This window comes from Carcharodon carcharias, chromosome 9 (assembly GCF_017639515.1).
Source record: "Carcharodon carcharias isolate sCarCar2 chromosome 9, sCarCar2.pri, whole genome shotgun sequence".
In the NCBI taxonomy this organism is placed as follows: Eukaryota; Metazoa; Chordata; class Chondrichthyes; order Lamniformes; family Lamnidae; genus Carcharodon; species Carcharodon carcharias.
In genome coordinates, this window is record NC_054475.1 from 39,791,741 (window position 1) to 39,813,155 (window position 21,415).

The 21,415-nt window shown below is 47.4% G+C and overlaps 1 protein-coding gene across 3 annotated transcripts in view; it reads left to right on the top strand.

The window, feature by feature from the left end:
- The window catches only part of LOC121282181 (neuron navigator 1-like), a 589,054-nt gene that overhangs the window by 136,204 nt on the left and 431,435 nt on the right, over positions 1 to 21,415 (top strand). The gene's annotated exons all lie outside the window — the stretch shown is intronic.

Below are 21,415 nucleotides of genomic sequence, written 5' to 3' on the forward strand. Positions count from 1 at the left end.
CACTACAATCATTTTGGCTTGCTGTCTTTATGGGCTGTCTCAATTTTTGCCCTGCATTGCTTTATTATGTCCCTTTCTTATGGCGGTAATGGCATTTTGCCTCCTTGAATTTGCAGGTGTCCAGTATGTAGTTACCTCCACATCTTAACAGATTAACTTCAGTGAGATGCTTCCACTAGGCCTTTTCGTTCTGCTGCTGTCTCTCTGGTTTTCATGCCACGCCCGGCAGTAGGTTCCCACCCCAACTGAAGAACAGCACCATGTCGCACACTCTGTAAAGCCCACGTGGCCTTCGCAGCACTTTCCGTGTCTAGCACAATTTCCATGGTGCGCTTGAAATCGATGTTTACTTCTGCGAGTAAATGATGCTGAATGACGTTGTCATGAATGCCACAAACTAACCAGTCCTGCAACATATCATCTGAAGCTACAATGCTCAGCCAACTGAGGTTATAGGTCTTGTTACTACAGACATCAAAAGACTTGCTTTCTGCTTCCCCTCCCTGGTTTTTTAATTTGCCACGAAATAAAAACCAGGTACTTTATGTAATGGCTCCAGTCTTCCATTGACACATCATAAGGGTCGATTCTGCCAAAGAGTGCCATGACTAGTGAGTGTAATTTTATTTTTTTTCCTTTAAGAACTGACGTACTCACATTCACAAGATGAGGTGCAGTGTCGGAGCTACTTTACCCTCATCACCAAATGTAATGAGCTTGTTGTACCTGACAGGTGTCTAGTTAAAACAAATAACTTCATTACACAGCTCTTTCAGAAGCTACATGCTTGAACCAGGTCCATGACTAGAAAGCTTTGCCCCTCAGATTACCCACACTTTGGGCTTATTTGTCAAGAACAATCATGTGACCCCTAAGAGGCAATAGGAAAAGCTATACCTTCAATCACTATACTCTCCGTCTACATAGTTGGATATATTCTGCATTTTTGTGCAGTAACAGCATCCAACATTTGATGATGAAACCACACAAAATATTAAGGGTGCATATTTCCATTCTTCGTGAAGGATTTTTCAACCATCCATCCATTCCATTTGGCACAAACACGATCTGGCAAAGTGATTGAGATCATTCATTCTCTTGCTGCATTGGATGGCATTTCTCTGGCAGTTGCCAGCAGCGCTGACCTCCTTCACTGACCGCCTTCAGGCTGGTAAGGTGAGTTCGGTGGATCTCCTGGATCCACCTCTGGGAAAATGAACCTCCTGATGCTGGTGGATACCTCTAAATCAAGCCTCCAGGGGGCTGTGGCTCAACATTGGCAGACTCTTTTTGTTCCTTCGGCCCACCTCTGGAACCTCTGACCGCGCAGCTGGGCTGCAGAGAGTAACGTGTGTGTTTGGTTGGCGTTTAAATGTGGCGCCAAGAACATTGACCCCATGAGGTGATGGCGGGTGGACGACTCAGTGCCCGTCCCACCACGTGATTCAGCGAGCAGCTTGTCTGTGCATAATTAACAAAGTTTCAAGTGGAAGATCGAGCATGTGAATCTGACCCGCAAATCAGCAGGAAACGTGCCGCTAGTCCCGCCCACCACCGCACTTTGTCTCCGGAATGGAAAATTCTGCCCTTTAGTTCCAAAATGTGGCTACGCCAACTAGCTTGTTGCTCTGAAGTCTTTGCTGGACTTGGGGTTTGATTTGGCCCACTTAAGTGCATACCTGGTGATGATGTAATCATTCATGATGATTCTCAACGTCCCGTTCCAATACGTGCTTTTCAACATCAGGCCAGTGGCTGGTCCCTGTTTTCATGGTGCATTTGGTCTTGGGCACCTGTTTTAGGGCAGATGTTTCCTTCTTCCATTCTCCCACTGGTTTTTCACTATCACCAAAATCCCTCGCTGCAGCAGTTATTTGACAAGTTAGCAAATGTTATAAATTTCAGTTTGAAACCAGCTCCATAATTAATTCTTTTTACAGGAGGACCTATTTCTCTTTGTCGGTTGCCATGTGCGGAATGCTCTGTGCGGCCGTGGCTTAAACCCCCATGCGTATTCTTGGCAACATGGCCCATATCACTTGCTTGATCCCATGTGCTGACTTATGAGGTGAGTTTGGTCCTAAAATTTACTTGTGAGCTGGAAAACTGAAGCTGACTTCAAATGCGATTATAGCTCTGAACATGCATTTATTAGCTGAAAAACAGGGGTCAACTTGTACACTGAATTTAAACATGCATCTTAGCACCAAAAAATGGGGTTGTTTTATATGCCGCATTCTATGGTATTTCCAGTTATTTTACTTTCTGGTGATTGGAATATTCGGCTGTTTTTGTATTAACATTAACATTTCCTAAATGTTCTGATTCAGAATAAAAACCCTGCTGAACAAGAGTGCAAATAGAACAGGGAAAAAACCAAAGGCCTTTACCTCTTTAAGAGCTGCTTTGCACATGGAACTTCCCTTTATGCTTACTACATGTGGTTTAGCTGAATGTATTGCACAATACAATCATAAAGGAAAATTGTGCAGAGAGTACTTGAAATGCAAGTCATTCTATGGAAGAGTAGTTTACAATGACCTAAAAGGCTTTTTAGAAAATAATGCACTGTGTACATCCAGAAGAATGGAGTAAAAATTTCAGTTCTCAATTTTCTGACCTTTGCAGGCTCCTGCGTCAGCAGGAAATGGCCATGCTCTACTAACCCAAATATCTGGTCCGGTGTTGCTTTCCAAGTTGAAAAATTGAGCATGATGGGAAACCGCACTCTAACATGACCTGATTAAGCCATTACAATTTCTGAGACTGCATCAAAGACCTGGTGAATAGAGATTTACTTAAAGCATTGTATTATGTCCTGCATGTTTTGTCATCTTTCATTTCTTCATCTTGTAGGCAAACATAAACAACTGTTTTCTAAAGTGTAGCTCCCAGTTTGGTGCGAGCTCACATTGCATGACTTTTATTTGGCTATAATGTATCTTACCTATTTTCTCTTTGCACAGTCCTCTAACTCCTGCTATTTAATCAACAGGGACATAAGAAATAGGAGCAGGAATAGACCACATGACCCATCGAGCCTGCTCTGCCATTCAATACAATCATGGCTGATCATGAGCTTCAGCAACACTTTCCTGCCCGCTCCCATATCCTTTGATTCCCTAAGAGATCAAAAATCTGTCCATCCCAGCCTCAAATGTATCCAATGGTGAAGCATCCACACCCTCTGTGATAGAGAATTTCAAAAATTCACAACACTTTGAGTGAAGTAATTCCTCCTCATCGCAGTTCTAAATGATTGGCCCCTTATTGAGACGGTGCCCGCATGCTTCAGATTCCCTGCTTAGCGGAATAAATGTCTGGAATAGGTTTAGGATTTCCTTATACATAGTACACTGGTTCTCCATCGAGCAAAACTAAAGTTTTGCATTTAAGTGTTAATTTTAATTTTGCAAGATTAATATTACCGAATGTAGAGTTACTGCCTTCAAGATACTTGACTTTTTTTAATGGTATTAGAGTGTGCAGGTTGAAACTATATAAAACCAACTGGCACAGTGACTTACCTGGGCATAGCGACACTCCAATATTAATAACAAAAATGTTTTGTGCACCTGCTGTAGGACATATTGCATTTTAGTCTCTTGGAACTGATGCAAATGCTGACATTTTCTGTGCCTGCTACAGTCGGGTGTGTTCAGTGGCGTGAGCAGACAATATGGTGAGAAGGTCAAAAATCGTGAAATCAATTTGTGATCTTCCGCTCGGCCCATTGATGCTGGGCTGTATTCCCTGCCATAGGATGCTGGAACCTCATCATAATACATCAGCATATCATTGTAAGGCCAGCCCGCCGGACTCACCGCCCACGCTAGATCGTCTGCCCACATTGGCATGAAAACACGCATCTGAAGAACACAACTGTGATATGCAGAAGCCGGGATTTACCATTAGGGCCTTGTTTACGTGGCGGACAGCCAAGGAGCAGAAGATGCTGGAGCCCGACAGCCACGGGATCCTGGAGAAGCATCTATGGAGCGCTGGGTAGATTCACAATGGACATGGCTCTGATGCAAAGCAGCTCACGGAAGTTGGAAAGTCAATGTTGATGCTCACCATGGATGTTGGTCGAGGGGATGGGAGGGGAAGGTTGAGGAAGAAGTGTTGGGGGGGTAAGGTTGGGAGGGGGGAATGAAGTTGGGAGGGGGGAATGAGTGTGTCGGGGGGCTGAGATTGGAGGGGGACTGAAAGTGTCGGCTGGGTGAGTTTGGGGGAGGGGAATGAAGGAGTCGGGGGTTGAAGTTGGGAGGGGGAATGAAGATGTTTGGGAGGGGAAAATAAAGATGTTGGGTGAGTTTGAGAGGGGGGACATGAACATGTCGGGGGGGTGAGTTTGGGAGTGGGGGCAAATGGTGTCGTGGGTGAGGCTGGGAGGAGGGAATGCAGGTATCGGGAGTGAGGATGGAGGTGTTGGGGGAGCGAGGTTGGAATGGGGGGAATGCAGGTATCGGGAGTGAGGTTGGGGGGGAAGTTGGAAGGGGGAAATGATGGAGTCGGAGGAGTGAGTTTGGGAGGTGGGGGAATGAAGGAGTTGGGGAGGTTGAGGTTGGGAGGGCGGGAATGAAGGTGTTGGAGAGGGGAGGGAGTACAGCAGGGGGAGAAGAATTGCGGAGAGGGGAGGGAGTCCGGATGTGGAAGGAGTGCAGAGAGGGGAGGTGAGTGAGTCTGGGGCTAGGAAGGAATGAGGTGGGTGGGGAGGGGAGGGAGGGAGTCAGTCCGGGGAGGGGGGGGGGGGAGGAAGGAGTGCAGAGAGGGGAGGGAGTCTAGGCAGAGGGAAGAGTGTGGAGAGGAGAGGGTGTCCGGGATGGAGGAATACGGAGAGGGGAGGGAGTCTGATGTGGGAGGAAAAATGGAGAGGGGAGGGAGTCTGGTGTGGGGGTGGGGAATGAGTGCCGAGAGAGGAGGGAGTCCGGTGGAGAAGGGAGGAGTGGGGGGTGGGGGAGGGAGTCCGGGAGGAGTGCAGAGAGGGGAGGGGGGGAGGGAGTCTGGGGGGCGGGAGTCAGGGAGGAGTATGGAGGGGAGGGAGTCCAGGAGGAGGGAGGAGTGTGGGAGGGGAGGGAATCCGGGGAGGGGGAGGAGTGCGGAGAGGGGGAGGAGAGGGAGTCTGGAGGGAGGGGGGAGGGGAGGGAGTCCGGGAGAAGAGAGGAGTGCGGAGAAGGGAGGGAGGAGTGTGTAGAGGGGAAGGGAGGTGAGGGAGTGTGGAGAGGGCAGGAAGGAGTGTGGAGAGGGCAGGAAGAGGTAAAATTTTCTGAGTGGGTCCAAGGGGCTCCTGAAGGGGTTCCATGGGGGGAATGGGTCCGGAGGGGCGGATGTCCAGGTGAGTGTGCAAGGGAGGGGTCTGATGGGTCCATGACCACCTCCTGGGGAGCGTACTGAGGGTGGGTGTGGTATGAGAGAATGATGAGAAGGACCGAGGGTTAGACGGTAGCGGTAGAAGGGACGGCGAGGGTGATTGGTGGGGACTTGGAGACAGGTACAGACCCTGGAGGTGGGAGAAAGGACATCAAGGATGTGAATGCGGACGGGGTTGGAATTTTCGGGAAGGAAGGGAACATGCATGTTCACCTGGACATCCTTGGAAGAAAAGAGTTGTGGCTGGTAGGTCATGGTAGGGAGGCAGAAGGTAATGCCAGTGGGGTTAACTGTGATGGGTGAAAGGAAATGGGCGACTGGGGGACGGGAAATAATGGGGGAGTGCCCAAAAAACTGAATGTATACCAATCAAAAGTGAAATGACAGTCATGGTGGGAGAGATCAGGTGCTGCATGGGGGTGTGATCATTGGGTGGGTGGAGATGCAGGTCAGCTCAGATGGACAACTGAAAGTGAATCCCAGCAGCCAGCATTGAAAATGCTCAGGGCATTGAAGTGAATATGATATGGGAAGGATCCATGTGTGTGGAGAGTGCCTTCTCGAGGCTCTGAAAGGCCCTTCCCCACACACATATACACACACACTAACACACACTCTTCCTTCTACAATCACTCATTGGCCAGCTGCTCCCTTTGTTGGGACAGAGGACGTGATTGAGGGGGTCACAGGCAAGGGAGACTTGGAGGGAGAGGACAGCCTCTGAGAATCCTGAGTGGATTATCCAGGGGTGTTCAGCTGCTGCTCCTCCTCCCTTCGGGTGACCTGAGGCCTGACTCCTTGAGGGGAAGGAGCACCTGGAGGGACGTTGAAATACCCCATTGCCACTCCAAGAACTTACCCAAGGCTCCCACGATGGAGTGCAGGTCTGCATACATCTCCACATTCTGCTGGACCAGGGTCTCCATGGCATCTGCTATCCTCCCCTTGGAGACTTCCATATACGTACGTGTGGAGACCACCTCACCAGAGAGCAGATGGATGCACTCCGATACGGGTCACTCTACGCAGGGCTTCCAACTACTCTGCGAATATTCCCATAATTCTGCTGATACTCCAGGATGAGATGGAAGGCCGAATCTAGAGGTTCGTCATCTGATTCAGTCCTCACAGATGCCTGCTAACAGCAGCCCTCCGAGTGCCGGGAAGCTTGGCTGAACCTGCCTCCTCCTGCTGCGGACATGTTAGTGTGGTGACAACCAGATTGTGAACCTGAGCCTGCCCTAGATTTAGGTCCCATCAAGATGTATATCTCTGTGCTGGTGGACGGTGTGGGTAAGCGCTGTGAAGGGTCTTCCAGGCTGCTTATTTCCAGATCTTCAATGGAGGAGGTGTCCTCTTGGCTGGAGTTGAGGATATGGATGGAGCTGAGGGACTGGCTGGCTGAGAGCGTTGTTCACTTGGCCGATCTCCCTGTGAACCAAAGCAGAGATTAGTAATGCATGGCAGCAAAGTCAAATGCAGGAAAGAGTTCACTCGCAGTTACAGTGAGAGAGGGATGATGTGATGCAGGATCCTCATGAGGGTGTTCACCACCAACCTCACCATCACTGCAGGCATGGTCCATGTACTCACCAGTCAGTGGCACACTCCTCAAAGTGAGTGAGGGGCCTAATGTGGGCCACTTCACCCCTTGTCTGGGACCTCTCCCTACTGATATGAGCAGGCTTCTCCTGCATGAAAACAGATGGAGGCAGTGTGAACAGGACACATGGTACTGCGCAGAATGTTCGTGTGATGAGCCATGGACAGAATGAGGACACGAGCTCCAGAGGATATGAGCCCCATGAAAATGTGAGGGTATGTGTGAGAGTTAGTGTTGTTGTCCCTTGAGCTTTGAGATGCCTGTGGATGTGTGATGGGTTTGTAAGTGTGAGTTGAGAGTGATGAGTGGAATGCCTTGGCAGAACGGATGAGACCATTCATCCTGTGGCAGCACTGGATGGCTGTCCTCTTTGCAGGGCATTGGCACAGGCCACAGCTTCCCAAGCCAGATCAACGAGGTTGCTGCCCATCCTGTGGCCCGAGCTAGGTTAGAGGACATCACAGCAGGCCCCCACTGTGTCTAAATGGTGCTTGAGGGGCATTGAACCTGGGGGTTGCAGTCCTTTTGTCTTTCTGGGCCATGTCTTCTTTGCAGCAGTTGTGGGCTGGAAGCACTGAGAGGTGTGCATGTGGCTGGGCTTTAAATATGGCGCCCGGTATGACGAAGTGGTGAGGTGATGGTGTGATGGGTGATTGAGAGCCCGCCCGCCCACCAGCCATGGAAACGGCGTGTTTCCCAGGAATGCATAATTAATGTGGCAGGTTTGGGACAATACGGCGTGAAACGCCCCCATTGCGGCCGGCAAGTAAAACATCCCGCTACCACACTTAGTGCAAATTTTGGATGGTTCCACCCAACGTGTTTTGTGTCCGCACAAAAAAAATGTTTTAGCAGTTGTGATTTTCATGGTAGCACAAACAGTAGCTAGCAACGAGGTGCCACCATGCGGGTCAGAATTCAAATGGGTCAGCACAAGTAGAGGTCCATTGCTGCTATTGTGCAAAATAATGTGATTGGACAGGAAAGATTTGACGACCACAAATCAAACTATATTCAAGATGGAATTAATTATTTTTTTCTGACAAATAATCATCCCACTGTGTAAACTGAAGTCCAGCAAAAAAAAAGTTCATAGCTTGTGTTAAAATTAGCAAATTAGCCCTCTTTTTAAAGAAGAAAAATGGCCCAAACATTCCTTTAGGGCAGTCCTTGGTGCCAGTCAGTGCCATTTTGAAGCAGATACGTAATGCTAAATTGACGTTTGATTCACAAATGGCTTCCGCGTCAGTCAGCTCTGCGGCATGAAGATTAAAATAGACTCAAGCTGACCACATCTGTAGCTATCTTGGAGCCTGAAAGTTACACTCAAATCGTACCTAAAAGTTGTCCTGTATTTTGGTTTAAATCTCAATATATTTTAAGTAAAACGTTGCAGCTCAACAGTGTTATTACTTTCATTCAGTATAATTATTTTGAATGTTTTAGTCATAGAAAAACAAAACCTTGAATGTTAATTACTAGCTGCCCCAGGCATCCCAAATTATAAGGATGTGATGATCTAGTTTACTTATATGTTATGAAAGAAAATGATTATACTTAAGGTAGGAAAAGCTTGAGGCCTGATGACGATTCTGGGAGATCTTGTGACATTATGGTCTTGGCTCAAACACTGAAATCCCCATGTTTTGTTCAGTGTATTACTATCATATTAAAGGTTCTGATTTGCATTGCAGGTGTTAAATATATGAAACTGAAGGGGAAAAGTGATGTTCCATATTTATATGTGGACAGTGACGATTCATCACCGTGTTAAAAATTATATTTTTCCTGAAGTCTTACCACCTAACTGGACTTATAGTTTGAAGTGACATATTACTACTATTATTAAGGGCCTAGATTTTGCATTAATAGTAATGGTGATACTAACAGCGCTCACCATGAGTATAGAGTAAATCAGCCAGCAACTTATGGTGTCTGCACATGCTCACTTAACGGCAGATATCTGGAAGTTGCAGTCAGAGGTACCTTGCTCCTCCACAGGGCTGTGCTGTAGCAGCCCTTGCTTATAAACTCAGCATTGAATGACATGCAATGGAGTGAAATTGGGGGACTTGTCCACTAGTTCCCCAATAAAAAAGCCTTAAAAGATGCATTCAGGGATAAGGGGACTTTTAGCAGCATCATAAATGATAATTACTGCCTAGCAATCTCTCTGACCATGAAAATTTAATTTTACAAGCGTTGAGTCTTAATGCTTTAGAAGTTAGTGTTGGAGATTTAAAATCAAGATTTTTTTTTCATTTTCTGTCCACTTAATTTATCGCTCTAACTTAATCCCAGCTGTCTTTCCAAATCTTTATTTTAACTTTGCACATGATTGAAAACTAGTTTATACATCCAGTTTATGCTTCTTGATTTGGACTCTGCAACTCAGTCTTATCTTGATGGCACTCGCAGTCCAAGATGAGGAGTTATGGGTGGGAAACACAGGCATACAAGTTGCCCGAGTAATGGGCAGGATTTTTAGGTTGGCGTGCGGGTGCGATCAACTGGCCTGGGAGTGGCTGGGGAATGGACCAATTAATGGCCAGCCAGTGTGAAACGCATGCTGATAAGATCAGCCCTGCCTGGAATGGGAGTATGGAGGAGGGCGAGTGGTGAAGTCAGCGTGGGCGCGGGGTCACAGAAAGTTCCCTGAAGGCAGAAAGTTGCCTCAGGGAGCTGAAGACTTCAAAAGGATCAAATAAAGATTTTTAAATCTTGAAAAATGTCCACCTAACACAGTCACCTGAGCACAGACATTATAAAAATTCTGTGCATAGATTTTTTTAGTTCTGTCGAAGGGTCATGAGGACTCGAAACGTCAACTCTTTTCTTCTCCGCCGATGCTGCCAGACCTGCTGAGTTTTTCCAGGTAATTCTGTTTTTGTTTTGGATTTCCAGCATCTGCAGTTTTTTTGTTTTTATATATGTGGTGAGATTGCTGTTTGATGCTCACTGAGGGGTGGGGGTGCTGGTGGAAGAGATCGCGAGGGCTGGTAGTCGTGAAGGGCCCAGTTTTGGGAGTGAGGTAATAGATGATAGTCAGTGGATGTGGAACATGTGTTGGGGGTGGTGGCGAGCAGACAGATCATGGAGCAGGGGTGGTGTGATTAACATAGGGCTAAGAAAGGACATTTCTGTTCTTTCTGGTTCACAAGTTTTCTGCTTCAGATTTTTAACTTTTTAATCTCCCAACTGAACCAAACCCACCTGTTTTTGGACAGTAGAATTATCCCTGCATGTCTCAGTGATCTAACTCTTTATGCTGCCCATACTGATTCATTTTAAAAAATTAATGAATTGAGAGCCATTCTCGGTGATGGTACCATGAAACCTGTATCCCTTGGAGTTTTGAAATTTGAGAGGTAATCTTTTTGAAACATAGAAGATCCTGAGGGGACTTGACAGGGTGGATGCTGAGAGGATGTTTCCCCTTGTTGGAGAGACTAGAACTAGGTAACACAATTTAAAAAATAAAGGGTCTCCCATTTAAGACAGAAACAAGATTTTTTTTCCCTTAGAGGATCGGGAATCTGAGGAACTCTCTTCCCCAGAGAACAGTGGAGGCAGAGTCATTGAATATTTTTAAGGCAGAGGTAGGTAGGTGGGCTCTTGACTGACAGGGGAGTCGAAGGGTATGGGGGGGTGCGTAACAAGAAAGTAGAGGCCACAATCTGATCAGCCATGATCTTATTGAATGGTGGAGCAGGCTTGAGGGGCCTAATAGCCTACTCCTGCTCCTAATTCATATAATTGTTGTAAAAGCCCATCTGGTTCACTTATGTCCTTTGGAAATCTTCCATCCTTACCTGGTCTGGCCTACATGTGGCTCCAGAGTCTCAGTAATGTGGTTGACTCTTAAATGTCTTCTGAAATGGCCAAGCAAGGACTCAGTTCAAGGACAGTTAAGAATGGGCAACAAATGCTGGCCTTGCCAGCGACACCCACATCCCATGAAAGAATAAAATAAACACTGCTGACAACTGGTTTGGAAAATATACATGCTACAGAAAAGAGCAATACACATTGAAATGCAATTGAAGGTTTTTTTTCTACTTCTGTGACTTTTCTGTTCGTCAAGGTGCAAAGATTTTACTACTGGTGGGCTGGAGAGCTATGAGGTTTCTGGTCTATATCCACGGCAGAAGAGAAGATTTTAATAGAAGTTTTAAAATTTTGATAGGTTTCGATTTGGTTAATAAGAAAGATAATTTCCTTTGGTCTGAAAGTCAGTAACCTTTGTCAGTAATTTAAATTTGTCACTGAGTGAGTGAGGAGAGAGGAGAGGAGAAATGTATTTCTGCAGAGTTGTTAGAGACTGAATGATTTGCCACAGGGAATAGTTGAGGCAAACACTACAGTATCTTTTAAGAGACGATAAGCATTTGAAGCATGGCTATGAGGAGAAAGCAGGGCAGTTGGATTAGCTTTAGATTTTTCCAGCAAAACGCTAGCACAGACGCGAGGGACCAGATAGGTTCCTGCTGTACTGTAAACACCTGAGAATCTGAGGATTTATGGAAACAGCTGATTCTGTATGTACGTCACCTGGTGGCAGTTTTATACTCTGAATGTGATGGAAAATTTGTTTCTTCATACTAATTAGTAATTCACCTAATGGGTTTCCAGCTTTCAGCCAGGAGACCCAACCAATAAAATAAAGAAGGGTGAAACAAATCTCTCGAGACAGTTCTTTCACCTAACTCTTATTGATGAACAATAAGGAGCTGGACCAGTGAATATATCACATTATCTACTTGTAATGTGGACAATGGGCTGAAGAAATTACATAAAATGCAATCAGCTAATTGCTCCCAGTTTCCTATGTGTGGTTGAGATATCTGGAGAGGAAGTGCAGAGGCTGTGGCTGAAGAGTGAAGCAGAAGATCAAGAGAAATAAAAGGCACACAACACGGAAAATGATCAAGACGAAAAGCAGGTGACTCAGTGGAGAACATGACAGACAGGATACCACATGAGGTGAGCTCATTCCAGGGTATTGTACTCATATAAATGCCAAATATTTGCTTTTTACTCAGTGATTTGGACCCCTGTTTGGATCTAGTCTTTGGTGAAAAGCATTGGTGTTTCAATGTTCCCAACCAGTTAGAGGTCATACTCACTGCCGCTCAGTTTTGTTATATTGATCCAACAAATTACAGATACAGACACCGGTGAATGGAGCTGTCCTTACTTTCAATGCACATGCAGCTTACAGAAAAGATGAAACCTTTGAAAGGGTTCAGGATTGGGCCTGAAAGTTGGAAACCCAACCATTAGGTGAATTACTAATCAGTTGAAAGAAACAAGTTTTCCATCATGTTAGTAATATAAAACTGCCACCAGGTTAACGGTTGAGTCAGCAGCATAATGGTTATGAATGCGGGGTCAGATAGCATAGTGGTTATTAATTCAGAGGCATGGACTAATTATCTGGTGATACAAGTTCTAATCCCACCACGGCAGCTGGAGAATTTAAATCAGTCCATTACGTAAAAAAGCTATATCTGTAATGCTGATCACAAACCAACCAGTTTTTTGTTGTAAAATTCCATCTGATTCACTAATGTCCTTTAGGAAAGGAAATCTGCCATCTTTACCCAGTTTGGCCTATGTGTAATCCAGATCTATGGCAAATGGTTGAATCTTAATTGGCCTCTGAAATGGCTAAGCAAGCCATTCAATTGTACTAAACTGCTCCTAGAAACTCACAGATTTCAACAGTTCAAGAAAATTTGGCTCATCATCAACTTACTGAGGATATTTAGGGCTGGGCAATAAATGCTGCCGTTATCAGCAACAACCACATCCCGGGGGTGGGGGGCAAGTGCTGGCCAGCCTTGGAAGCGACCGTTGGGGGGGAGTTGGTGATCAAGTGCTGCCTTGCTGCTTCATCCCGCGTGCAGGCAATCTAGGTGGGTGGCAAGGTAAGCAAGGGGAGTGGATTAGAGACGCCTGTATAAAGTGGCCATGCCTCTGCAACTGAGACAGATCAGACACAGCCACAGTGATATGATTGGGGTCGGGGTCCTGGCCTGCCCACCCATGCAAGCAACGTGGAGGCACCAAAGGGCCACGAAGTGCTCCATACTTTACCCCTCCCCCCAAACCCCCCGACAACCACCGGCACATACTTTGAGTCTGCCACCACTTTATTGGACCACGAAGCAGTTGGACTGCATATGTTATACAATCTCCTCGCCAATGCTGGCCATGTAGCAGTAACTGCTGGAGGCGCTCACAGCCCCTTGCAATCTCAGCATCCTGACTTGGACCAGTGTCCCCCATGTCACACGTTGACAGGACAGCCATGCAGCGCACTCATCTCTGGCCATCTGAGGGGTGACCAGCACTGTCCGGGAAGCATTAAGGGATGGTCAAACAGAGCCAGGAAAGGTGTTAAATGCAGCCATGATAACCACATCTCTCTCTCTTTGACGCTGCAGCAGGACCACGTCAGGATCATGGATCCTGCTGACCTAGCTGCATGCCTGATAGCCTACAGAGACCATAGAAGGTGGAGGAGAGAGCGACTGAGGCCCCTGGTTGCGCAAAGGCAGGAGCAGCAGCCTCATGAAGAAGGGGCAGCAAGGGATCCTGCACACACTGCCCAGGAGCTACAGGGAACCGTGGCTGGTCGGCGCCTGGTGACATCCAGGGTCTATGGACACCACCTGCCATTTCTGTAGATGATTGAGAATCAGTGTCACCGATGACTGTGCATGCCTAGGGACTTGGTGGCTCATATCTGCCAATTACTGCAGTACTTAATGCCAAGGGAAACGGAGGGCATCCACTGCCAGTGGCTGTAAATGTGACCAAGGTGCTCAATTTCTATGCCACTGGCTCCTTTCAGGGCTCCACAAGTGACTTCTGTGGGATTTCACAATCCACCACCCACAAATACATCCATGAGGTCACGGATGCCATCTTCTCCGTGGCACACAACATTGTGCATTTTGCCCAGGACCGGGACAGCCAGGATGCAAGAATGCCATTGGATTCGCCCTGATCTCAGGATTCCCACAGGTGCAGGGTACGATTGACTGCACTGAGTGAGTGTGGTGCTCAGGGGCTGAATTTTGCGTTTGTCGGGCGGGTGGGTCTGACCGAATCAGTGGCAGGCGGGGAGCCGATTCCCGCCGCTGAAATGGGCCACGCTGCCATTTTGTGTGGGCAGGGCCAATTAAGGCCTGCCCAGCGCGTTTCAGACTCCTGTGTTCATCAGGAAAATTAAATCGGCGGCAGGCGTGTTCAGACCGCTGGTTCCAATGGGGAAAGGGCAGTCTGTATAAAGAACGGCCAGGCAGCCTCCTTTAGGCTGTTCACCATGGCCAGCGACCAGGCAGCACAAGAGATGAGGGCAGAGGAGGAGAAGGGGGGCAGGCTGCAGGGTAGGCCAGCAGGGGGCCAATGTGCCCCATGGTTCTCAGATGCCTGCCTTGCTGACTCCTGGAAGAGGTGTCCAACCTTCGGGAGGTCTTGTTTCCGGAGGATGAAAGGAGGAGGGCCCCCCACGTGACCAGGCTGGTGTGGCAGGAGGTGGCGGAGGCTGTTAGCTCTCAAGATGCCACAAGGAAACCAGTGCCGCAAACGCTTCAATGATTTGCTGCGCTCTGGAAGGATGAGTACCATATCAGCCTTGGCTATTTGACCCAGCAGGTAGCCTTAGCTTTTGGGCCACCCCAACACGTCCAGAGCCTCCACCCGCCACACCTAAGGGCCAAGACTTGTGTCACATCCTTTCAGCGAGCCAGGCACCACCGCAGTGACAAACACTTCGGTGGGGATTATGATGTTGGCTACTGTCCCGGGGCACAGTGGAGAGGGTACTTTACAATCGCTGGGGGAAATGGCAAGGACAGAGAGTGCCGATAGCGCCAGCAGCCAGAGTACTGCAGGGGACCAGGCACATGCTGAGTCCGGCACTGATGATGTGCCTCTGAAGATGTCAGCCATGCAGCAGCTGCAGGACAAGCAGCAGGGTGCGCTGGAGCATCTGGCAGGGTTGCATGAGGGTGTGCTTCACTTGGTCTCTTTGGTGGAGGAATCCAGGCAGGGTGTCAGTGAAGGCATGAACCTCAGGACAGAGCTTCAGGCTTCCTCCATTGAGAAATTGGCGACTCTCATGGAGAGGGGCTTCCAGCAGATTGAGAATCTTCTGATTGGGTTACGCTCTGACCTGCAAGTCCTCACAGTGCTAATGGCCACAGGTGGTCATTCGCAATGTGGGAGATGTTCTGGGCACCAAGTGTCGCTGCTCGGTGCCCATCCATCTGTGGTGAGCAGGGAGGTCTAATGTGACCTCACGTTGGCGCAGCTGCCTGTCATCGCTGCAAGCTCCTCTCAGGGTGCACTGGATGAGGGCAGCAGCTCCTCCGCCCCCTCTGCCAGTGACCGTTGCATCCGTTGAGGCTGTGACAACTGGGGAGGTGCCAGTTCTGGAACTGGCCACTCCCTCCCAGGAGGGGCCAGCAAAGGCTCCACAGGCCAGAGGACGGCTGCCAAGGTCATTGAGGCCAACAGGACAGCAGAGTCAGCAGGCTGTCTCACAAGCCACTCTGAGCGATGGGGCGGCACCTAAATGTAGCACCCGCAAATGTAAGCATAAGGCACATTAGGCACTCCATGGGTTTGTCACTGGTGATTTTGTGTTGGCCCTAGATTAGGGAATGTTTCATTATGTGCGTCAGAGTGATGTTTGTTGTTTATTTTGGTGGCAATAAAGTCCGCTTTTCTGACCATGGTTGAGGGTGCTTCCTTTGTGCTGCATTTGTATGTTTCACACACATATCATGAGTGTTTGAGTGGACATTGATGTTTCTGTACTAAGCCTTTAGCTGCAGCTGATGAGGTGGAAGATGTAGCACCTGAGTGCCACGTGTGGAAGTGCCAGGCCATGCTGGTCCTGCTAATCGATGTGTGTGGAGCTAGCTGAAGGTTCGTTGGATTAAAGTATCCTGGATGTCCCTGCCTCCTTGGTGTACCAGTAGGTTGGCATTCTGCTCCTCATCATTGCCCTGTGCTTCCTCATCCTCTGAGCCACTGCTGGATTCATCATGTGCAGCCTTATCCAGTGCGTGAAGGTCTTCATCGTCAACTGCATCCTCCCTTTCCAGCGCAAGATTGTGCAAAGCGCAGCATGCTACCACTATCACAGAGATGCGATCTGGGGGGTACTGGAGTGCCCTGAGCAGTCCAGGCAACGGAAGTGCATCTTGAGAAGACCGATGGCTCGCTCCACCACAGCCCTTGTGGTGCCGTGGCTCCTATTGTACCACTGCTCAGCTTCTGTTCTTGGATGGTGGAGAGGCGTCATGAGCCACCTTCTGAGGGGATAACCCTTATCACCCACCAGCCAACCATCCACCTAGGTGGAGCACTGAAGAGCCCCGGCACCTGGGAGTGTCTGAGGATGTAGGCATCGTGGGTACCTTGCACAAACTTGTAAAATCAACATCCTGTGATCACACACTATCTGCATGTTCATGGAGTGGAAGCCCTTCCTGTTGACAAAGGCACCGGGCTCTCCTGCTGGTGCCTTGATGGCCACATGTGTGCAGTCTATTGCACCCTGGACACGGGGGAAGCCAGCAATGGCTGCAAAGCCTTTGGCTCGCTGTGCCTGACTTGCCTGGTTGCAGCGGAAGTGGATGAAGGTCAATGCCTGTCTGAACAGAGCATCTATAACCTGCTTGACACAAGTGTGGACAGCTGATTGGGAGATACCGCAAAGATCACACACTGAGCCCTAGAAGGAGCCAGATGCATAGAAGTGGAGGGCAACTGTGACCTTCAGAGCTGCTGGCATGGGGTGTCTGCCCACACAGGGGAGATCTCATGGCCAATCATCTGATAGATATAGTTGACTGTTTCCCTTGACAGTCAGAGCCTCCTTTGGCACTACTCAGTCATATTGAGATAGCTGCTTCGCCGCCTGTATACCCTGGCAGCGGGATAGTGGCATCTTCTGTGGCCCTTTCCACCTTGGACAATCTCTTGGCCCTGCGCCCCTTGTGCCTTTGCCTGGCCTCCCAAAGGTGGCTTCCCTGGAGGCTAATTGTCCACTCCTGGCCTCCTCCTTATTCTATCCCTCCCTTCCTCCTCAGAGGAGTTGCCTCCAGTGGAGATATTAGAACTCATACCCAGGCTAAATGGAGGCCTCTGGAAAGCTGCGGGCCCGATAAAGATTACTGTTTGCAGACTGGTGAACTGAAACTTCAAAGTACAGAGAAAGCTATTGGAAATCAATCTGAACTGCTAACAGTCACACAGGCAAATTTAAAACAGTTTCTGCATTAAATACTTCAGATAAAACATTAACAACCCCTCTGAGCCCACATATCCCATCCGTTGGGCCCGTGCGCCGAGGCGAAGTTCACGTGGGCTCCTCAAAATCGGCGTCAATTGCCAAGTTAAGGGCCTTAACAAGGCCTTTAATTAATGGCAGGTGTGCATCATGCTGCATAGCGCACCCACCCACCTAAATATCGCGATGCTGCGTGCTGACGTCAGGATGCTCATGCGACATTTTAAGCACTGACTTGCAGGCTCCCCCACCCACACGTCAGCCATAAAATTCTTCCCCAGGTCTCCGTCACTACGCTCAGTGGACTTCATCAACTGAAAGGGTTTCCACTCACTGAACATACAGCTGCTATGTGACCAGCAGAAATGCATCCTGCTGGTGTGCGCATGGTTTCCAGGGAGTGTGCATGAGTCACTCGCAGATCACTGCAGTCTTCCAGGTTCCACAGAGGCTGCAGGGTTGGCACCTTGGGGACAAGTGCTACCCACAGAGGCCATGGCTGATGACACCCGTGCAGTGGCCTCAGACTGCAGCAGAATGACACTGTAATGAGGCTCATGCAACAGTTAGCAACTTGGTGGAGCAGGCCATTGGGATGCTGAAGATGCGGTTCCAGTGCCTGGACCAGCCTGGTGGAACCCTGCAATATAGTCTGCAGAGGGTGTCACACATCGTCGCTGTCTGCTGCACCCTTTACAACTACAACCTGCTGCTGCAATGGGGCGAAGAGCTGGCTGAGGAGAAGATGGAGGAGCTGCACATCTCCTCTGATGAGGAGGGCGCCGATAAGGATGCAGTTTAACTAACATGCTTGCCCTCCTTCCCATATGTCGCACTTGCATTCTGATTAAAATTGAGGCTATTACCCGTATACTGTACTTGCTTTTATTCACACAGATCTTATTCAATGCAGTAACTTGATTAATTTATCATAAAGCAGATTCACACTGATATAAGATTTGATTTTTTTTGTCTCCCTGGGGATTGGTCAATCAAAAATAATTTTTTTTGGATAGCTTGATTCGTTCCAAAATAGATGCTAATTGCATTTTTAGGCCCTAGGGGCAGGTGACAGCTGTTTTTCAGCACATGCCTATGGGAGGCCCAAGTTTGTGTGGCATCTAGGTACCTCTCCCTGGCTTCTTTAAAAACTCTGTGTAGTATAAAGGGTTAATGTTCTATTTATAAATGTATAGTCAACATCATCAGTGACTTGAGATCACATGACAACAGAGCATAGAGAGAGAGAGAGTTCTATGTAGAATCTCGTGCTAAGCCTATATTATAAATAGTTAGTGTAATGTTCAATAAAAGGTAAAGTTTGCTACCAGCATTGCCTCCAGCATTATCTGTAAGTCCAATCCCACAACTATCAGATCTAAGACCCACAATAATAACAGACTCTGCAACTTTTATTCAACATAATTTCCTAATTTAAATGGAATGCAAGAAGAGAGAGACCTGGGGATGTTTGTGCACAAATCTTTGAAGGTGGCAGGACAAAGTTGTTAATAAAGCATATGGAATCCTGTTTTTTTAATAAATAGGGCCTAGAGTACAAAAGCCAGGAAGCTATGCTAAATCTGTATAAAACACTAGTTCAGCCCTACCTGGAATGTTATGTTCAATTCTGGAATTATATTTTAGGGAGGATGTGGAGGTAGTGCAGAAGGGAATTGTAGAAAGATTCCATGGTTGAGGGATTAGTTATGTGGATAGATTGGATAACCTAGGACTTTTCTCCTTAGTGAAAGAAAGCTAAGCGGAAGTTTGAGAGTGGTATTTAAAATCACAAAGGGTTTAAATAGAGTAAGTAAAAATAAACTGTTTCCAATGGCTGAATGGTCTTTAATAAGAGGGCACAGGATTAAGGTGTTTGGCAAAGAAGCAAAGACAACATAAGGAAGAAGTTGTTTTATGTGAGTGATTGGATACTATTTGAAATACGCTACCTGATAAGGGAGGTGGATACAGAACCAATGGTAGTTTTCAAAAAAGGAATTAGATAAATATTTGAAGGAGAAAAAAAATTACAGGGATATGGGGAAGGAACAGGCAAGTGGGGCCAAATGGCTTGTTTTTTAAAAGAGTGAGTGCAGGCATGATGAGTGGGATTTAATGGAGCCGGCTGGAGCGGGCATGATGGCAGGGGCGCAGGGAGAATCGGGTAGAGCACCTGCTTCTGATTCCCTGCATTGGGAATACTGCCCCCAGTTTAATGGGAGGAGGTGGATAGGTCCCAATACTGGAATCCTGCCAGTTTGCGGCGGGATGACAATTAGGTTCATAAATGAGCCACTTAAAACCAATGATCCTGAGCTGATTTGAATGTAATGGTGGCTCTGAGATTTACCGGGACTCACATAGCTCTCCAGGCACCTGAAGTTGCCCAGCAAATCCTGATGCACTTGCGGGAGGGAGAGGGTGGGGGTGCGTGGGTGGTTCCTCATTCACAGGCATTCAGTGCTCAACTGAAGGACCCTGCATCGGGAAAGGTGGGGGCAGCTGAAAGCCAGTTACCTGCCTTGCATCTGAACCCCCCTCCTCACCACACTGATGACCCCTCCCCCACAACTCCTCTCCTATTCCATTCACCTGTGTATAGGGATCTAACGATGATCAAGCAGTCTTTGGAGCATTGATAGCAGCAGCCACTGCTCCTGGTTGTGGTGCCAGCCTCTGATTGATTGGCTAGCAGCTCTCAGAGGTGAGATTTCTGTCTTAATCTGACGGGAGGGCCTGACACTGGCCAGTTAAGTGCTTGCTTTCCTTGTAATTTCATTGGATCTCCCGGAGAGAAGTGACACGGGCTTCCCACCGGTTCTCCAACTAGTAAGGGCGGTGGGCACACCGCACTGGAACTAAATTACCCAGTGGGTAGGATGACCTCCTCCTGTGCTGTTCTATGATTCTCCGATTCATACCTTGAACAATTCTGAATGTCAGATATTTGTAAACCTAAATTCTCCATTGTTGTAGGTCAATAGTTGAAGGAAGGGATGGGGGAGTGTGACAAAAGGTTTGTAATGATTGATTTGCCTACCCTGCTAGAAGAAGCCAGGAAACTCCTCCTTGGAAGTTCTATAAATATCACAGCCCACTGACAAAACAGGAAATTGCTGCAGCAGAATTCGTCCCCCCTCTCTCAGAGAGGTACCCCAGTTTGGTTGGCAATGCGCGGATGCCCACAGTTAGGTTCATTAGCCTGATCCCAGGATTTTCAACGGGGTTAGTGTCTTCTATGTTGCATAAGTGGATGCTTCATTCCATCCTATAGCTGCTATTGTAAGCTGTTGGGTGTAGCTCTGTAGGTCCTGTTAAGGTATTCATAGTCTAAAGTAGTTCAACAATAAGTATTTCTTAACTACTAGAAACTATATATATATATATATATGTATAGAGTAAAGGTCCAGACTCGGAGATGTCTCCATGCTTGCTTCTATGCACTGCTCTGTCCAGCACTACACTGACCTCTAGGTCTGGGCCATGTGTTCTCTTATATCACTGTGTGGGTGGTACTGAATTCAGTCTGATGTTAACCTTTCATGTGCCAGACTCTTATATTACAGCTACCTTCCTTGTGCTAAGAATTCCAAAGAATTTCAAGGCCTTAGTGTTTCTCTTGATCTGAGAAAGAAAGGCTGCATGGTCTTTCAAATTCCACGTTGTGCTTGACAAACATCAGGATATTTTAATAATGTTTTACTACTCTATATTTGGGCTATTGTGTTGCAAGTAGACACTTTTTTTGAAAGAAATTGGTTTGGCATTAACCCGCTATTGTAAAGAAGTTGTCATGACCTGCCCTTTAAATATTTGAATTATTTTTGTCCTATATTGATGAAACACTCCAGTTAAAAATGAATTCCAGATTTGTTCCCTATATTATTGTTTTATAATTATAATTTTGCCATTACAACAATCTAAATGCAGCTGATTTATTTGTGGTTTGACACAGAACATGAGTGAATGAATGCAAATGAAAGTTGAAAGCTGGAAAAATTGATTTAAACGTGTTCTGAGAGAGACTGTGCCATTTCATGCTGGAAGGCAGGAATTATAATGCTTACTGTCTTATTCCACATACAAGCCTTTTGTTTTCTCCACTTGCTCCCTAATTACTTTAC